The sequence below is a fragment of the Numida meleagris genome, chromosome 4 (genome assembly GCF_002078875.1).
Source record: "Numida meleagris isolate 19003 breed g44 Domestic line chromosome 4, NumMel1.0, whole genome shotgun sequence".
In the NCBI taxonomy this organism is placed as follows: domain Eukaryota; kingdom Metazoa; phylum Chordata; class Aves; order Galliformes; family Numididae; genus Numida; species Numida meleagris.
In genome coordinates, this window is record NC_034412.1 from 97,293,800 (window position 1) to 97,305,387 (window position 11,588).

At 50.6% G+C, this 11,588-nt stretch overlaps 1 long non-coding RNA gene across 1 annotated transcript; it reads right to left on the bottom strand.

Moving 5' to 3' along the window:
* On the bottom strand, positions 962-8,136 carry LOC110398643. Its single transcript, XR_002438518.1, has 4 exons — positions 7,861-8,136; positions 2,824-2,940; positions 1,958-2,022; positions 962-1,099 (listed from the first exon to the last, which is right to left on the bottom strand). It is a non-coding gene; the product is annotated as an uncharacterized LOC110398643 (long non-coding RNA).

Sequence of the window (11,588 nt, forward strand, 5' to 3'; positions counted from 1 at the left end):
GCGTGGTGGTAATGGGTTGGTGGTTGGACCCAGTGATCTTGGAGGTGTTCTCCAACGTTAATGGTTCTGTGATTCTGTGATGGAGTGGGCATGGTGGGGATGGGTTGATTTTTGGACTAGATGATCTTAAAAGTCTATTCCAACCTCGATGTTTCTATGATTCTGTGATTCTTAGCCAGGAGACCTCCAACAGCTGTCTCCTGCTCAAGGTGTGATGCCCGACCGAGCAGCTTTCCTGCTGGAGGAGCAACAGAAGGGAAGTTCTGAGCCGTGCTTCCCTGGACCTTGCAAAAGGGCATCCAATAGATGAGCCCAGAAGAGGCTGTGGGGTTAGAAAGAGCCAGAAACAAGCTCTGCTACCTACCAGCCTCTGCCCAGCCCCTGTTCTGCACTGCGCATAACACTGCCCTCCTTACTGGAATAAAATCATTGAATCAGCGAGGTTGGAGAAGACCTCCAAGATGATCAAGTCCAACCACCAACCCCTCCCCACCATGCCCACTCAATCATAGAATCACAGAATAATTAAGGTTGGAGCAGACCTGTAAGATCAAGCCCAACCATCAACCCATCACCACCAGCCCGGCATGCAGCAGCACTCAGGCCTTCTCCCACGTAGCTCCTCCGTGCAACCAGGGCTTCCACCCATCAGGAAGCTGGGGTCGTTCCCTCCCTCCTTGCTCTTGGGGGAGCATTGCACAGCGTTGTGAGCCGGCCCTGGGGATCAAAGGTGTGCTGCAGTGTGGCAGCTGCACCCATGGATGCGTTACAGATGTGGAGGGGCATGGCTGGGTCCAGGGCTAATTCATCTCGTGCTCACGCAGCCAGTCTGGCGAGGGAGGGATTGAAAGTTCCCACCTGATTTTTTTTCTTCATCTTCTCCCTTTCTTTATTTCGTTCTTTTTTTTTTTTTAATTAAGTTTCTCTTGATTGCAAAACCAAATGTAAAAACCTGCGAAAGTCCAAATAGCCCCAGGGAAGGGAGAGCTCAGAGAGTTCTTGACAATACGATAGTCCCCGTCTCACTTGTGCAGTGTGAAATTGTGCTGGATGGGAACAAGTTGCACGGATTATTTGCAGCCATAGATGGCACAGCAATCTAAACGACAAGAACAGAATAATCCCCATTGATGTCACTGGAACAGAGAGGTGGAGCCCGGTGGAATCACAAGTGTTCGAATCCTCATGGAGCCTCCAACAAGAGTTAACCAAATATTTAATAACTATAAATACGTGTTGAATCTGTTTTTCTAAGGAGGAATCTCAGGCTGTAACTCAGGCTATTGGCTCATTTGCTGATGGGGGATTGAGAATATGGATTTGGCCGTATGCTAAGGGGGAAGCTGGGCCATGGTGCATGGAGCTCTGCACACCTCGAAGCCATCCTGCTCACCTCCATGGAAGGGACCGTGCTGGGGACCTGCATGGGTGCTTGCTGTTCTCTGGCCAAGGGGAGAGCTCCAGTTCCCCCAAAAGCTGCCAAATCCACAACCCAATGCAGTGGAAAATAGTGGCAGTAAAAGGCCCAACGCTCCCTTCAGCTTCTGAAGTTCCTTTCTTGGCAGCGTGCAGCTATCTCAGCATCCAGCCTGGGGAAATGGGCTTTGCATTCCAGCCATGCATCCCCAGTCATGCAGGACATGTGTTTGCAGACACAGCTGTGCCTCTCCCACTTTGCATACCCCTTTTCCTCCTACCCCTTCCCTCCTTGCCGGAAAGCCCAATTTGCTACAGGGAATGCAAAGAGAATCTTGGGCAGAGGTGGGCAATGTATTACAGCAGGGCTTTGTTGTTCCCTTTATTTCCTTTATGAAAAGAAACCCCCCAAAGATGCCACAATACGTGCTAGAATTCAGTATGGGAAGGGGAAGGGGAAGGAATCTCTTCTCCCTAGGAAGCCCTGCAGCCATGGTGGAGATTTGGGCCCTTTATGTGGCCAGAAGTCGCCTTCACTTACCCCATCCACCAAGGACAGTGCCATCACCAGCCCTCACAAGGCAGGAAACAGAGGAGCAGGAAGCTCTGTGCAGGGGAGGACAGCAGTGAAAGAAAATAAGACGGTCAAATAAGGTAAGGTATGATTCCATGATAGATATAAGATATATGAGGTTCGAGATACGAGAAAAGACGAAATAACACAAACATAAATTAAATAAATAATAAAGTACAAGGAATCTGAGTTTCCTGAACCCCACTTCATTCCTCCTCCTCAGTCTTCTGTGATTCACTTTTCATGAGGGCATGGAAAAAGTGAAGAGATTTAACCACAATCACTCAGGGAGTCAGTAGCAAAGTGAAGTGCCTGGGCTCTTGTGTTCTGCATCTGTTTCTCCCTGCAGTGAGCAGGGAAAGGTCGCTCCATCCCCTCTGTGCAGGGGCTGAGCATTGGTTTTTCAGACAGGAACATCAAGAGGTGTGATCTGATCCCACAGTCCCAGCACACAAAGGTGGGGACTTCGGACTCATCCTGGCAGTACTTAGGTCTTAAAATGGGGTCGAAGCAGGGTGACATCCCACCCAGGGGATGTCGGGCACCACATCCAGACAGGAATGCATCAACAGGATGATGCACACCATTCAGCAGAATGCCAGCAAACAGGCTCTGTCTGAGGCAGATCCTCAGCCCCTGGGATTTATTGGATCCAAATGTTCAGTACCGGCATCAGTTTCTTAAAAACATACATGAGTCAGAGCCCAAGATCCAAATCTGGATCTTTAATTTGAGGGTAATTTAGGCATTAAGTTGAGTGCAGTGGTTAAGCAGGACCTTGAAGCCCTCTCCCACCACCAGCTTACAGTTGATGGGCATTGCGTTGACCTCACCAAGGCAGCCAATGGCCGTGGGGACCTCATACTCCAGGACAGCACCAGTGCCAGGAGGGCTTCCAGCAGGGCACGACCAAGCTCCTCGGAGCTTCATGTTCCAACAGTTGGTTCCTGCTGTGGAAACAACCATACTGAATTTGCTGTGGGCTCCTGTGACCCCACCGACCCAGCACAGAGAGTTTCTCTTTTATTTATCCATTTCACACCAGCTTCAAGAAACTTCATCTGGGCTGGGGACCCGCTGCGTTAGGCTCCCATAAATTCACCCTATAGCCATGGCCAACTGCCCACTGGCCTGCATGGAGACTCCATCACCTGCTGCCTCACACCTGTGAAATTCCTCCATTCTGAGCTATCCATCTGGATTTGGAGCAGCTCATGGGGACATCAGCTCCAAAATGGGGACATCTGAACCTTCAGTACTTACAGCATCGTTGACTTCATCAACCATGGAGCATTGCGCTAGCCTTCCTCGTGCCCATCAAATGAGTGGGGAAGAGGGAGGAAGAGAGCTGGACAGTGGGTCACTGAACAAAGCCGTGTTTGCTCCACGCTTATCAGTTTTGCCCCATATATTTCATTTATGGCTTTTTTTTATTGACCAGAGGAAGCCCTGGAAAGCTTGTTTTCCTTTGTGCCACGGTAACACCAACCCGGTGAGACGGGGCACTGACCACAGGCACGTCTGAGCATAATTCACTAAAAATTCCAGTAAATGTTTTTTCTAGTATGAAACTAATAGTAAGTAAGCAAACCCACCTGCCCCGGGGGAGCAACTAACCTTGCTGTTACCCGAGAACATTCTGCTGAACTCCGCCAGCAGCTCTGCCTCTCGAGTGGCTTCGTTGGGTTTGGGTTTTGTTTCTGTTTGGTTCCCGACCACCTCCCCACCGTGACCCAGAGATGGGAGATGCAATGTGGGGTTTGTTGCTGATGATGGAGGTCTGGGGTGTTTAAGGGAGCCCTGGGGAGATGGGGTTTCCATGGGTTCATGTGACTGCGTCTACATGTACACCGGGTTTCCAGTGGTGGGTAACACCCACCCTATGGCACTACCTTGTGTGCGTTGGAGGCTGTGGGATTTTGGAGAGGGAGGAGGCTGCAGAGCTGGAGGACAAGGAGAGGAGAGAGAATCATCAGAGAATCGTAGAATGGCTTGGGTTCGAAGGGATCCCAAGGATCACCAAGCTCCATTCCCCTTGTCCTACCACTACCTACCAGAAGCCAGAGAGGCCAAAGCAGAGCAGAAATCAGGAACAGTGGGATAGGAGAAGACAGCAGAATGGCATCAACACAGGCATCTCCTTGTGCCTGCCTCCTGGACTCCCAGGGTATTATTCCATCCTATCCAGTTCCATTCCACTTGGGATTTCAATGGCTTTTCATCATTATAGCAGTAAATTCCTTCCAGCAAACTGTGTCTGCGAGAAGAAGCTGGAAATATGGAGGATGGGAGAGACGCCCAACATCCCACAGGAGGTTTGGGGGGGCTTTCTGTTTGACCAAATCCCTAATGAGAGCCATTATGAGAATCTCTCATAATGAGAATCAATTAATACCTTCAGGGGGATCACTGGGACACTCCTGTGAGGGAGCTGCTCTCAGCACGAAGGAAGCTGCTTGGAAGCACAAAGCCTTCTTTGAGAGCTTGAGCACCTCCATAACCTGCGAGGATCAACTAGGGGAAGGAAAGGCAAGTGGCAAGAGAGGCCAATTTGCAAATTAAGATCTGGGTCATGCAATGGACTCCACCTCTCTCTGGTGGGCTGAACTGCTCCCCAGGCTCTCCTGCCTCTGCCCTCACCTCCCCTTACCTGCAGAGGGTGGGTGCCATGAACACAGCTAAACCTGAATGTCTTCAGGTGGGATTGAGAGACAACAAGTCAAAGAAAGCACGCACAGAGCTGGGTGTGGAGCTTGGGCTCACAAAACCCATCCATCCCACAGAAGGATCTGTCCACCCTCTTCCACTCCAGGCTGGTACAGGGCAGGGACTCTCCCTGTCTGGTGGTTACGAGCAGAGGGAAGGGCGTAGTGATGCACCCTCAGTGCTGCAGGACCCCACGGGGAACCCATCCCCCGGGCAGCGGGCAGCCAGAGCTAGATGCACAAGGAGAGTTGTCATGAGCTGCCCTGACTCACTTAGTTAAAAATAAACGCCAGCAACGTTGTCTGAAGGCTCTCAGGAACTCACAGATGCTTGAGCCCTGATGAAGCGTTCCGCAAATTGCTCCCTTGCAGTTTAACTAAAATAAGAACCCAGCCAGGGCAAGAAGCAGCTCTTGAACGATGGAAGCGGCAGTGGAGGCTGCCCTGCTGTAGGGCTTCCAAAGCCTTCCAGAACACGCTGCTGACTGGTTCTTCCCCTACTGTCCCTCTTCATTCCCCCAACAAGCACCTCGTTTTCTCGTTTGCTAACGCACCTGGAAGAGGCAATGAGCGCAAAGCCCATCGAAAGGGTTTAGTAATAAGAGTCATCGCAGGGAATTAATTCCAAATTATCTTCCGCGGTGAGGCTCGTACCTCCGGTTCGTTGGCTTAGCGAGGTGAGTCATTGGACAGGAAGGACGTGTGCCATCAGTGAGCAAGCAGTAGAAGAGAGTGGAAATGTACTTTGCTTTTCCGCAGTGCTTTCTGTCAATAGATCAGAAGTAGGAGTCATCCTCCTCTCCTGAGAAAGGGTAAACGAGGCACGAGAGACCCATGCCACCCATAGAGGTGGCATCCACAGGAGCATTTCTGCTATGGCAAGGAGAAAAATCTCCATTAAGAACCAGCATAACAGCCATGTTGAACTGGGGAGAGTTAGACTTAAGCAACGTCCAAGCTCACAAGCAAGGACTGGGGTGCAACAGGGCAAGGGGCTCTGCAAGCAGAATGCAAACTGGTGACGCAGACAGGCGTCGCCCAGGCCTGACAGCTCCGGCCTGGGGAAGGGTCATAAATTCTCTCTCTTTTGCTAAAGCAAGAAAAATAAATAAATCAGCAATGCTTTCTGCCTCCCACATCTGTCAGCGCTCCCCTTCTGCTCATGGCTTTGCCATGGCCTGGCTTAGTCATCGTTATCTGCTTCGTGCGAGCGTGCATGGCTTTGTGTCTGCGTTTGGTGCACGGGCTGTATTTCGGGTCTGCGAAAGGTTAAAGCAGCTGTTCCAGAAGAAAGGAAAATCTTGGATTCAGAAATGGTCAGGAGGCAAAAATACTCCCGTGCCAATGATGTGTTTCGGTGAGGCAGCCTCTCCTTCGGGACGCCACCCTTTAACTCCTCAGCCATCTGTGTCCCTGTGCACGTGTTTGTGCAAAGGGTTGGGTGCATGGACGTGTCTCCATGTGTCCCGTGGCAAAAACACGAGAGCGGGGCAGGCAAGCTGCCATTCCCTTTTGCATCCTGCTCAGCAGCATTGCTTGTGCCCTATTTCCCCAAGACAGAGCAGCAGAACACCGTCTCATGATGGGCCGTAGCGTTGGAGGAGGTGATGGAGTGGTACCCACCTGCAAGCAGCAGGCCAGCCCTTGGCTGCTGTGGCTCTGCATATGGGATGCACAAACTTTTTAGTCCCTCATAGCAGAAACCAAGGAGCGGTGATAAGAGGTGGGTGCAAGCAAAATCAAAGCAGCAGTCACAAGATGTTGGCATTTCCCTCCATGTGGATTTCAAGCCTCCCGCCTTTCGAGCAGAGATCCAAGCCTCCCACGCTGGGAGAGGCTTTGCTGTGGAACACCCAGGCTCTGTCCTGGGCCTCCTGGGCGTTCTCCTGGCCTCCATCACACTGGGAGGGGTTATTGGACTTGCCTGCTTCAGGGGATTAAAATAATCAATGTCAAATTGACATTGGCTGCTGACACAGCCCAGCAGTCCTCAGGTTTTGGAAAGGGTCCTGCGGGCAGCAGAAATCCCCCGCAGCCCTGAGTCACCAGCCAGATAGACAAGGTCCACGTGAAGCTCCGAGGAAGGCACGCCAGCTCACTTAACCAGCTGCAGCACCAAGGCTGAGGGGTGAAGGCTCAGCCTCTCCCCGTTCCCAACTGGAACCAGTTCCTGAGCCCAAAGTGGAGACCACAGCCCTCATACACCCCTCAGTGCCACCAAGCATCCCATAGGTGGCTCCTAACGGTCTCTTGAATCACAGAGCCATTCAGGTTGGAAAAGACCTCTCAAATCCCCAAGCCCAACCCCAGCCTACCCCCACCATGCCCGCTGACCATGGCCCTCAGTGCCACATCTCCATGGTTCTGGAACACCACCAGGGACGGTGACTCCACTGCTCCCTGGGCAGCCTGTCCAGTGCCTGACCACTCTCTCCGATAAGAAATGTTTCCTAATACCCAACCTAAGGGCTGGAAAGGTTTAAGGACCACTGGTTGGATTGGTACATGCCCAGTGATGTTGACTTTTATATGCAGTGGACATTCGTTTGCATCGCCGCGCAGGAAAGCCATGCTCTCCACAAGGCTGGAGTCACCTCTTCTTTGGCAGCTCACTTTCTTTCCCTCTTTAGTGTTTTTCCTATCCAGCGGGATGAGAGCTGAGGTGGGATGGGGAAGGAGAGGAAGAGGGCAGCGAGCTGACTTTTGTTATCCAAGAAAACTTATGTAAAAGGGGATATTAACCAAGTTATAAATATAGAAATGAAAGCAAAAGTGTCACCTCACCGAACAATGGGGGCATTTATGGGATAAAGTTACCGCAAATTAAGGGCTGGCACAAGCTGACTTGGGCTCGTAATTTATAGCGCAGCCTAAATCCTGGCTTGCAGACAAGTGGGATAAAGTTGAGTTCATTGTGGAAGTTTCTATTTTCGTAGCGCAGGGTGAGAGCGGCGAGCAGTGGAAGAAATGACTTGAGGGTCCTGGGGGAGGCTGGGCCTGCTCGGTGGCATTCGTTAGTCCTACCTACAACTTGTCAGGTGGGAAGCTCCAGGTTGGGTTGAGGCTGGATAACCTTCCTGACCAGCTGGAAGAGCTGGGATTTGGCAATGGTGCCTGCGTTCATCAGGGTTTCAGCCCTAGTGCTCTTAGCAGCAAGGAACTTACCTGTGCTGCTCGCTGCTTTCCTTGATGAATCCTCCCAGGGACGGTCATGGTGATGTTCTCTCCACAAGGGGTGGGATAGAAATGGAGCCGGAGACTCAGCTCAACTGTATCGCAAAGACAAGAGCCAAGAAATTGTCATTTCAGGTGGAAATTCACTCAACCCAACTTCCTCTACTGCAAGTGGATGGGGAGGAGAGCTTAGCAAAAGCAAGACTGGAAGAACTTGATGAATGAAGCTCCTCTAACTGCCACTGGGTGATGGACAGGCCAAAGTCAGCCCCCAGTCACGGTGCACATCAGCAGATCCACCCCTGATTTGCTTCATTTTAGAGGAAAGCAAGCATTTCCACAACCAGCATCACCTGGCAGCAGAGCAGCTCCATTGCCTTTTTCAGGTTTGACGGGCATCAGCTGTAGAGCTGTAGCAATAAATAACACATAAATGCTTCTATGTGTTATCTCATCAGCCCAGGTGCTGCCTTTGCCTCAGTTTCCCCCACTCGTGACAAGAGAGGAGGCAAAGTACTGAGTTATGAACCCCTGTGACAGCTCAGGCTACAGGTGCAAGGAGCCCTCCATCATGGTTCACAATTACTGCCTTTACCATCCAGGGTAAATATGAGCAAAGACTTTTATATTATATAAACCATAAAGCGCTAATAAGAGCCATTTTGTGGCTTTGCTTTTATTTTTTATAATGAAAAGGTAAAAAAAAAAAAACCTGAACACGGCTTTGTAGCAGCCAGCTGCGTATGCGCAGCGATTTTATTTAGCTTAAAATCAAGATTGATTTAACCATGGCTACCTGCCAGGGGTATTAAAAAATATTAAAATCAAGCTCAGCTACTGGGTTCTAAGAATAGCGTTTACTGATAAATTCCAAATTTAATACCAGCCTCCCAGGGGCTGTTCCTAGGCTGTTGTCTGCCTCGGGCAGAGGTGTGTGGGGTTGCCCAGGTGGGTGAGTTGCAGGCTGGTGAGGTGATGTCTCGTGGTGGTGCTCAGCAAGCTGGAAGGAGCTTTCACCTGGGGCCTTTCCCCTTTGTCTCTGCTTGCTTGGACCCAACGTTCATCTACCCAGCACTCCTTTTCTTGCTGAGGCCATCTACAAGGGGAAGCAGAGAGAATCTAAGACCGTGGTACACGTTGCATGGGTCTCCTGGTTACAGCCTCTGAGCACCCGTCCCTCAGCACGTGAGAGGTTTGCGAAGCTGGTCTTGGTGTTTAGGTCTTGGCCTGGTCGTCATCTCCATCAGCACAGAGCAATGGGCAAGCTGGTTCTTGGAGGTGAACCCACTGCTGAAATTCAAGAGCCATGGAGATGTGGCACTGAGGGACACGGTCAGTGGGCATGGTGGGGATGGGTTGGGGTTGGACTTGGGGATCTTAGAGGTCTTCACCAACCTGAATGATTCTGTGATTCTATGATTCTGAGGGTAGCGATGGGTTGACAGCTGGACCGAGTGATCGTGGAGGTCTTCTCCAACCTTAATGACTCCACGATGCTCTGGTTCCATGAATGCCCTGATTTGCAAATCACTGGAGTCAAGGAGGCTTCTCTGCAGATCCCTCGCTATATGCACACCCTGGTGTTACCCTGGCATTCATTGATTGGTCTGACCTAATATGGTTAGATGACCTAATATGATAGGAAACGCCACAGAGCCTGACAAATCATCCTTCCCCATGTGTCTCATTCCCCGTGTGTCATCCCAGCAGCAATGCTCCCTTGCCCAGGAATGGTGATTTATGTGAGAACCCAGAAACAAGCAGTGACTCGAAGCTTGAGTAATGCACCTTGCATAGCCAGAAACCCAAGGAGCCCCACTTCTTTAATGCACTCGAGATGACTGGTAACTTTTCACCTACTTTTAGTTATCCAAAAACATCCGAATTAGCTCTCTTCTCTTTGTCTACGGTCCAGGGGGAGAGATCAGCAGCCTCAAATGCCCAAAGGCTTAAACCCAACCTGCAGCTCTTGTTCCTACAGCTCCCAGCAGAGAGGAACCAAGATTGCACTGGGGTGGCATGGGGAGAGATGCAGAGGTCAGTGCCCCAACCTGAGACTTTCTCCATCATAAAACCCCTTTTGCAATGAGTCACACCCATTTTTAAACAATTTCAGGGTGAACAATTAGAAGCTGTGCTTTGTCATGGCTAATTAAGTAATGGTTGTCGAGGAGAGTTCCACAATCTGAAAGGAAAAGGGAACTTTTCGGTTCATGTCAAAACCAAATGCTCTGCTGAATTCCCCACACGCATAAACACTTAAAAACACATAAAAATAAACTTTCTTTTCTCTATTATTGTGAGTTTGGTTTGATTTCTTAAAGATTTCTTGCTTTCCCCACAACAATAAAACCAAATTTCCTAATCTGCTCCAGCCCCAAGTTTTTCAGGTCGTTTGCTGAAAAGAAAGTTCAGTTATCCACCTTTCTCCATTTACAATAAATCCACTCCGCTGCTCCTTAGAACATCGGATTCCTCCAAATCTGGGCATTTGCACAAATTCTTACACACAACCTGCATGCCGTGTGTGTTTCCCCCATGGTGCCCCTCCAAACAGGCTGAGTTTTGCTTCTGATTTTTGCAGCCCCAAGGCCAGGCTGGATGGGATTGTGAGCAACCTGGTCTAGTGGGAGGTGCCCCTGCCTATAGCAGGGGGTTGGAACAAGGTGATCTTAAAGGTCCCTTCCAACCCAAACCATCCTATGATTCCATGATTCTTTTGCTCAGTTTTCAGGGAGGACCCATAGCCATGCCAGGCTCCCGCTAGTAGCATTGTGCAGACGCATTTCTCCTGCTCATGGCAATCGGGTGTTTGAGAAAAGAATAGAAATAATAGAAGCCTAAGAAATTAGAGGTTTTACCACCTTGCAAATCAAGGTTTTGCCCTCTGTCTCTGTGCTGAACTCCCATTCAGGCCAGAGCTGCTCTTCTGCCTGCCTTGGACCTCCAAGGTGACAAAGCTGCATAAGCTCAGCCAAAGTGGCTGGTACACCAGAGATAAAACACCAAGCCAAGGGGCAGAGGAGAAGGAAATCATACTGTTGCCATTTTCTCATCCAAAAAAAACGGAGGCACAACAAGTGTGGAATCATTGGAATAACTCTGGTATTTATGCCCAGCAGGGAGGTGGGCAGCAGAGGCAGAACCTGTGAGCACAATATCCCATGGGGCTGTCATTGAATCATTCAGGTTGGAAAAGTCCTCTGAGATCCCCAAGGGCAACCCCAACTCACCCCACTATGCCCACTGACCATATCCCTCAGTGCCACACCTCCATGGTTCTGGAACACCCCTGGGGATGGTGACCCCACCAGCACTCCCTGGGCAGCCCATTCCAGTGCATCACTGCTCTTTGGAGAAGAATTTTTTCCTAATATCCAACCTGACCAGCCCCTGGTGCAACTTGAGGCCATCACCTCTCGTCCTATCGCTGCTACCTGGGAGCAGAGGACGACCCCCACCTCAGCCCAACCTCCTTTCAGGGCATTGCTGAGAGCTCCAAGCTGAGCCTGCTGCTTGCTGCCCAAAGCAGCTCTGAAATCTGGGATCCACCAGCCACGTGGAGCTCAGGACAGGGCTGTTTCAAGGGCAGCTGGACCCATCCAGTTGGGATTCCCTGGAGAGCAAAGCCAGCTTCCCAGCTCCTTCTCCCTGCCAAAGCAGTGGGGAGCATCTGAATCCTGCTCAGCACCCTCAGGAGTGCTCTGCTTTGTTTGGCC